At 37.0% G+C, this 8,718-nt stretch overlaps 1 pseudogene; it reads left to right on the forward strand.

The window, feature by feature from the left end:
• The first annotated feature begins 5,059 nt into the window (after nt 1–5,059).
• LOC129883477 (uncharacterized) lies at nt 5,060–8,290 on the forward strand (annotated as a pseudogene).
• The last annotated feature ends 428 nt before the right edge of the window (nt 8,291–8,718 follow it).

Below are 8,718 nucleotides of genomic sequence, written 5' to 3' on the forward strand. Positions count from 1 at the left end.
TTGGTAGAGTAAGTAGAGGATGTATCCGAACGCAATTTAAGGAAAAGATGCTCTTGTTCTATTTTCTACCAGAGATGTTTTTTATGCACGCGGTTGATCTAGATTACGAGAAGATGGGTGCACTATTACAAATGATGAATTTAGAATACAAATTTGACAGACTCAATTGGTAATTTCTTACATTTAACTCATTGATTATATATTATAGGGAAAATTTCAAATATGGCAAATCTATTAAGCATAATAAATTATATGAGTATAGTTTCTCTAGTTACTTTTCATGATAAATTTATGTTTGCTATGGACCATTTACATTTGTATATACGAAATTTTAAGTATAAAAATATACAAAATTCCTTTCTTTTAAAAATTTATTGAAAAGACGCTAAATTTCAGGTACATATATGGAACATATTTCTGATTGCACGCACTTTGTATTTCAATAGAATTCTTTCCACGTTGTTTGTTCTTCTTCATCAAACTCACGATTGTTAATGGGTTTTGAACCTCGCAACATTCAACAATTGTAATTTCGTTTGATTCAAAAAATCATTTTCATTTTTTGAGATAAAGTTCTTTGAATTTTCATTCAACGAATCAGGTTAGTCAATTGTAGTAAATCACATTAATTCTTTATCCGATTTCAAATTTGATTGATTGTTTTGAATATTTAATGAGTAAAAGCCAATTCTGGAAGTATACTAACATGAAAAAACAATCACGATTGAATTTTTTTTATAGGGAAATGGAACATTGAATTACATGAATATGGAATTTTGTTGTGAATGTTAGAATCGATTCTGTATTGTGTATTTCCATTTTTGAGTTGCAATTGAGGTAGGATTATATATGTGGACTAACATGAAATAGTTGTATATCAGTCCATAAGTGTATATGTATCAACAAAAAAAAAGCGTGTTTATTAAAATATTTAGATATACAACTAAATTGTATATTAGTATGGCTATATATACATATTTACAACTGTGTAATAATTGTATTAAAAAGAGACTACACATGAAGTACTTGTATACCAGTCTAGTACACGTCTATGTGTCAGAAAAGTTGTGTGTTGATAAACACACCCACACACACACTTTTAAGTTTTATAGAAGTATTGTTGTATATATACATTTATATACGTATAAAAGAGGTAGTCAGCAACTCTGTATAGGTATACAACTGTGTGTAGTTTAGTTGAAATAGTGTTGTTGTATATGTTTATTTGAATATAAGCTCAACAATAACAACAACAATTCAGTGAAATCCCACAACGTGGGGTATGGGGAGGGTAAGGTGTACACAGACCTTACTCCTATCAAGGTAGGACGGCTATTTTCGAGAGACTCTCAACTCAATAGAAGCATAAAAAAAAGTCAGATAACGATAAGAAATTCAAAATGTTATGGAAAATCAAATAACGATAGCGACATAAATAAAATAGGGTAATCAAAGTATAAAAAGTAACAGATAATAACATCAATTCGAGCACAAGAAAATTATAGTGCGCTAATGCGCCTACTAATACAGAAGAATAACAAGACTATGTACTAGCCTTCTACCCTAATATGGGTCCTCTACACTCTCCTATCTAAGGTCATGTCCTCGGTAACCTGTAATTGAGCCATGTCCTGTCTAATCACCTCTCCCGAATATTTCTTCGGTCTACCCCTACCTCTTCTGAAACCATCCATGGCCAACCTCTTACACCTCCGCACTGGGGCATCTGTGTCTCTCCTCTTCACATGCCCAAACCATCTCAGTCGTATTTTTCGCATCTTGTCTTCCACCGAGGCCACTCCTACCTTGTTCCGAAAAGCCTTATTTCTAATCTTATCGCTCTTGGTATGCCCACACATCCATCTCAACATTCTCATCTCGGCAACTTTCATCTTTTGAACGTGAGAGACCTTAATTGGACAACACTCTGCCCTATATAACATAGCTGGTGTAACCACCACTTTGTAGAACTTGCCCTTAAGTTGTGGTGGCACCTTCTTGTCGCATAGCATACCGGAAGTGAGCCTCCATTTAATTCACCCTACTCCAATACGATGTATGACATCATCGTCAATCTCCTCATTGTCTTGCATGACAGACCCAAGGTACTTGAAACTACTTTTCTTTTGGATGGCCTGGTCACCAAGCCTAGCTTCCGCGCCAACCTCCTGAGGTGTCTCACTGAACTTGCACTCTAAGTACTCTGTCTTGGTCCTACTCAGCTTAAACCCTTTAGACTCCAAGGTATGTCTCCAATCCTCCAGTTTAGCGTTAACTCCCCTACGAGTCTCATCGATCGGGACTATATCTTCCGCGAAAAGCATACACCATGACACCTCACCTTGAATTTATTGCTTCAGTCTATCCATCACCAAAGCAAATAAAAACTGACTAAGAGCTGATCCTTGATTCAACCCCATCACAACTGGGAAGTGCTCTGAGTCCCCTCCTACTGTTCTTACCCTGGTTTTGGCACCCTCATACATGTTGTATGTCACAGGTACACCTTTAGCCTCCAAACATCTCCATAGTATCTCTCGTGGAACTTTATCATAAGCCTTTTCTAGGTCAATGAATACCATATGCAAGTCCCTCTTCCTCTCCCTATACTGCTCCACCAGTCTCCTCATAAGGTGGATGGCTTCTGTAGTTGAGTGTCCCGGCATAAATCCGAATTGGTTCTCTGAAATAGACATGCCTCTCCTCACCCTCATCTACACCACTCTTTCATAGTATGGCTTAGAAGCTTGATAACTCTATAGTTGTTGCAGCTCTGGATATCACCCTTATTTTTGTATAGAGGAATCATTATGCTCGACCTCCATTCTTCGGGCATCGTTGCCGTCTTAAAGATGACATTAAATAACCTAGTCAGCCACTCTAAACCTACCGAGCTCCCGCTCTTCCAAAATTCCCTAGGAATCTCGTCAGGTCCGATCGCTCTTCCCCGGCACATCCTACGCACAACACCCTTAACCTCTTCGACCGTAATACTCCTGAAACACCCAAAATCGTGACGCCTCCCTGTACATTCCAAATCTCCCAACATAATCTCTCTGTCCCCTTCTTCAATCAAGAGTTTATGGAAGTATGACTGCCATCTCTGTTTAATGAGGGTCTCATCTACCAATACTTTTCCATGATCGTCCTTAATGCACTTCACTTGGTCCACATCACGTTTCCTTCTCTCCCGCACCCTAGCTAGACTGAACAATTTCCTATCCCCGCCTTTCTCTTCTAGTTCAGCATAAAGACGTTCAAAAGCTGTCGTTTTTGCCGTCGAAACCGCCGACTTCGCCTCCTTCCTTGCTATCTTATAAAGTTTCCTATTCGTCCACTTCTCCACCTTATTATTGCTTTCTATCAACTTCGCATACACCATCTTCTTTGCTTCCACCTTCCCTTGCACTTCTCCATTCTACCACCAGTCTCCTCGAGCCGGCCACGGCTACCTGTCGAGACTCCCAACACTTCCCTTGCTATAACCCTAATACAAATAGCCATCCTATCCCACATACTGTTCGCATCCCCACTACTATCCCAGGCCCCCATATCCTTTAATTTTTCTCCCATCTCCAAGGCACTAGCCGTGGTCAAACTCTCCCATCTGATCCTAGGTCGGTCATCCCTGACCCTCTTCATCCTCGTCATCTTGATCCCTAAATCCATCACTAAGAGCTTATGTCAGGTCGTAAGGTTGACGATCGGAATGACCTTACAGTCTTTGCACAGACCTTTATCATCTTTTCTAAGGAGTAAAAAATCTATCTGAGTCTTAGCCACCGAACTACGTAAGGTTACCAAGTGCTCCTCCTTCTTTGGTAAACTCGAATTGGCTATCACCAATCCAAAATCTCTTGCGAAATCCAAAAGTGAAACTCCTCCTCCATTCCTGTCCCCGAAGTCAAAACCTCCATGCATATCATCATACCCTCCCGAAATAGACCCGATGTGCCCATTGAAATCCCCTCCGATAAAAATCTTTTTAGTAAGCGGTATGCCTCCCACTAATTCATACAAATCCTCCCAAAAGTGTCGCTTATACTCCTCGCCTAAGCCTGCTTGCGGCGCATAAGCACTAATAATGTTCAACGCGATCCCTTCAACGGCCACTTTAATCGACATCATCCTATCAGTGACTCTCCTAACCTCCACCACCTGAACCCTTAAATCACTGTCTACTAAGATGCCTACACCATTCCTATGCTTCGATCTACCAGATAACCAAAGCTTATACCCGTCTACCTCCTTAGCTTTAGAATCTACCCATTTGGTCTCTTGTACACAGGCTATATTAATCTTCCTCTTCTTTAGAATCTTAACTAGCTCTATGGATTTTCTCATTAACGTCCCAATGTTTCAAGAATCTACTCTCAGTCTAGATGCTCCTTTAACCCACTTACCTCTTCTTAGCCTCGTCCCCGTCCCCTTCCCTGAGCTCATTATTTATAAATAGTGATAACATATGATTTATTAATTTGTATAATGTATTCTCTGTTATTGTATTTACCAATATGAAGAAATGAGTTCCTTAGCTATATTGATAATGCATTCTGGTAAATGGGATGATGAAAATTGTTACGTTGATTATATTATTAAGGGGATTGTGTTCAAGGAGAATACATCATATTCAGATTTGTATAAGGTAATTACAAATCAACTTGGTGTTAATGTGACTATTAGGAGACTGAAGATTGAGTACAAGACTAAACAAAGCAATATACCTATGTGGATACACAACGACATGGATGTGAGGGTGTATGAAATGCTCAGAAAGGCTATTAATGATTTTAACAAATATCGAATTTGTATAACTTAAATTGATGGGTGTAACCCAAACAATGGTATTTGTGAAGTTCTAGCCATCAGGGAGTATGTTAGAGTCAACTTGTACAGATTTAGTTGATAATTTTGAGACACATCAATTGACAATTTTAAAATTGGTGGAGCCTCTTGAGGCATTTGTAGCGGGGTATTATGATAGGGTTATTTTAAATCCATGTTTTAAGTATGTCGAGCAGGAACAAGTATATAGGGAAAAGCTACTCTGAAATCTATTATGGAGCAACATGCAATTTCACACCGATTTCAATATAGGACTAAGAGGTCAAATGCGATCAGGTATTATTTGTATATATTTATGTATATAGTATTATTATATATTTTGACTGATATGTTGAATTGAATTTCAACTGTAGCTATACACTTGAATTTTTCTCTGAAGAGTGTGAATGACAAATGAAGGTCGAATATTAACAAGTCTGGAATGTTCAAAATAAGGACCTTCAACAAGGATTATACATGTCCTTTGAAGGACAAAGTGTATTCCCAAAAACAACTAACAAGTAATGTGATTGGAGGGATTATCAAACCTAAGCTTGTAGATCACAAATGAAAGTATATAGTTACGGATATTAAAAATAATGTGAGATTAGATCTCGAAGTTAATGTTAATTACATGTGTGCTTGGAGGGCTAAAGAGAAGGCATTGATATATTTGAGGGTACACCTATAGGATCCTACAACAAGCTGCCTGCTTATTTGTATATGATGTCTATAACATATCCAGGATCTCATATACAATTGAATAAACCTTTTAATAATCAGTTCTTGTACGTGTTTGTTGCGTTGAGTACTTTATACAAGGATTTGGCCATTGCAGACCTATAGTTGTTGTCGATGAAAGTTTTCTAAGAAGACCATATAATAAAACTTTTGTTGCAGCAAGTACTACAAATGGAGTAGGTATGTTACATTTTGATTTTGAATATCTATGTTTGTATATGTAGACTTTGTATATAACTATATATTCTTATAGATTTTGAATATATATATAAAATTATACAGAACTAATTATGTTTCAGAATCAATAACACCAAACTTCTTTTTTTAATCACAGTGATATTGATTTGTATATAAATTCATTTGTAGGTCATATATTTCCACTTGCATATGGTATGATTTATTGTGAAAATGACGCAGCTTGGACATGATTATTTGAACAACTAAAAAAGGTGTATTGGGAATGAGTCATATGTATGTTGTGTCTGATAGAAATGAGAGCATTATAAAGATTGTCGCGAGAGTGTATATAGATGTGCCGCATTATGCTTGCAAGTGGAATTTGTGGAATAATGTGCAAAAGAAATACAAAAAGTCAAATGAAAAGCTGATTGCTATATTCTATACAATGTCCAAAATGTGCACAAAATTTGAATTTCATAGGCTAATGAAGATTGTGGAGAAGGTAGATGTAAGAGTTAAAAGAATACTTAGAGTTGGTTGGATATAAAAATTGGGCTAGGTGTTATGCAGATGTTCATAGAGGATGGGTTATGGCATAGAATATTACAGAGAGTATAAATGATACACTAGTATCAGCTAAAGAATTGTCAATCTTTGAATTTCTGAAGCAGGTCAGACTGATGTTTGAAAGATGGAATTATGATTATAAAAAGGAAGCCATCGGCACGTTTACACCATTGATTGGAAAGTATTAGCAGATATTCATAGAGAATGAAGTAATTTATACAAGAATGATGGTATGTATTCTTTATTTGTATATTGTTCTTTACATATATACACAATGTGAATGACTATGGCCAAAATTTTGTAGTGGATCTTCAGAAAGAAAAACATGTTCTTATGGAAGGTTCCAGTATGAAGAAATTCCATGTGAACATGCTTGGGCCATATTGAAATCGAAAAATCTAACATTAGAGGAATATTGCTCTAATTTGTACAAATCAGAAGTTGTCTTGAAGATTTAAGAAATGTCAATATATCCCTTATCAGATATTAAAGACTGGGTGGTACTGGAATACATCCTGGATGAGGTAGTTCTGCCTCCAACTTTTAGGAGACGTCTTGGCAGGCCGAGGAAGAAAACTCGCGGAAAGGGTTCAAGAGACTTGTTTGGAATTATGTAAAAGAATACGTGCACTACATGCAGAATTGCAGGTCACAACAGGCGTTCATATATGAATAAGCCTCGAGATATTTGACGAATAATAGATTGAATTAATATGTTGAACTTCTATTGAATTGAAAATGCTTTGCATTTCTATTTTGAATAATACTCTTATAATAAATAGTTTGATACATTACTAATTTGTGAATTCTTTGAAAAGCTTTTATAAGCCGTAATTGTTTTAGTATTGTTTTTTTGGTAAATTCCTTATGTATGGGGAAATGTATAAATCAAATTTGAAATTGGGTACAATATGATTAAAAAATTGTATATTCTTTCATTCCATACACGAATTTTCATTGATTTTTTCCTTTGTAAACACCTAACTTTTTTTATTTAAAGAATTTTTTGTATAATTTTGGGTAAGAAAATATCTAAAAATCTTTGTTTGTATAAGAATAACCATTCAATCAAGTGAATAAGTAAATATGATGGGGGTATAATTTGTATAATTATTTAAAAATCTATGATTGTATAAGTATATAGATTCAATCAACAGTGTATAAATAAATATGATGGGGGGTATAATTTGTATAATTATATAAAAATCTATGTTTGTATAAGTACATAGATTCAATCAAAAGTGTATAAGTATATATGGTAATTTTGTTTGAAGAAGTTTGTGTGTATACGTATACATAATATCAATATATAAGTATACACAACTGTATAAAAAGTCATGAATGATTATACAAACTTAATACATAGCATAACTCTTTGCTCACTTGCAGTGGCCCTTTACGCGACTCAAATAGTCGGTACGCTTTTCGGCTCAAACGGGCGGGTGCTTTCTATTTGTTTGCAATGTCGTTCCCCCGCCAACGCCTGGTCGACCTCTCCTTCAGTAATGAAAGAATCCATGAGTTGTGTCCTTCGTCAGCAAGTTCTTCTCTTTTTTCGATCGAGCCTCTTTCCCGCTCGCTGACTAGCATTGGCAGCTAAATTCAGTCTTCCTCTTCTCCAAAGGCGACCCTCTTGAGTTTCCGTTGTTGGAAGGTGTCTATCTCTGTTTTGTTCCATCCTCGACAAACTTTTTTTTTAGGATATTCTTTGAATCTTGATACAAATTCCTATGAAAGAGGCTCACTTGGAAGGACCACTAGCAGAACCAAAAGAGAACCTGAGATAGGGAATGGGTGTTCCGCTTCCAAAGTCAGTCGTCTGCAAAAAAGACCTAGTAGCTTTCTTTCCCGGGAAAGACCCAAAAAGGCTGGGGCGCAGGCTCCCGAAGAGGCTTTAGTTGGTCGAGTAGCTTATTCGAACGTTGTGAATAGCCGGGGCTTCTTTCTTGAGTCCTGTCACAATCACGCTTCTCCTTGAGACATCGCTCCTGATTCGAGGGTGAGCTAGAATTGCGTGTGGGGATTGGGAAGATACAACCAAGTTTGTTTAGTGCTAAGCTGAAGACGGGCAAGGAAGGAAACACTATATAAGGAGCTAGAGGGAAATGCAAGGGGCGTTAGCAATTATTTTGCTGAAGCACAAGGCAAGCGCAAGCTTGCAACGATGCAAAAATAAAAACTTTGGATATTTTTCTTAGAAGGAGAGCATGGAACAAGTAATAACTGACTTTAGGCAGGTATATCATGCCACGCATCATCCACTCGGCTCAAGCCACGAGTCAGGAAGGAATGAGTAATGGGTCGGGGAATCGGGCATCGGCGGATAGAATGTGCAAAGTAGATCGTGTAGGGGAGGGGCACAGAATTCTAGTTATAGTTCTTCTTCTGCCTTGGGTTGAACAAAAA

This window comes from Solanum dulcamara, chromosome 3, assembly GCF_947179165.1.
Source record: "Solanum dulcamara chromosome 3, daSolDulc1.2, whole genome shotgun sequence".
NCBI lineage: Eukaryota > Viridiplantae > Streptophyta > Magnoliopsida > Solanales > Solanaceae > Solanum > Solanum dulcamara.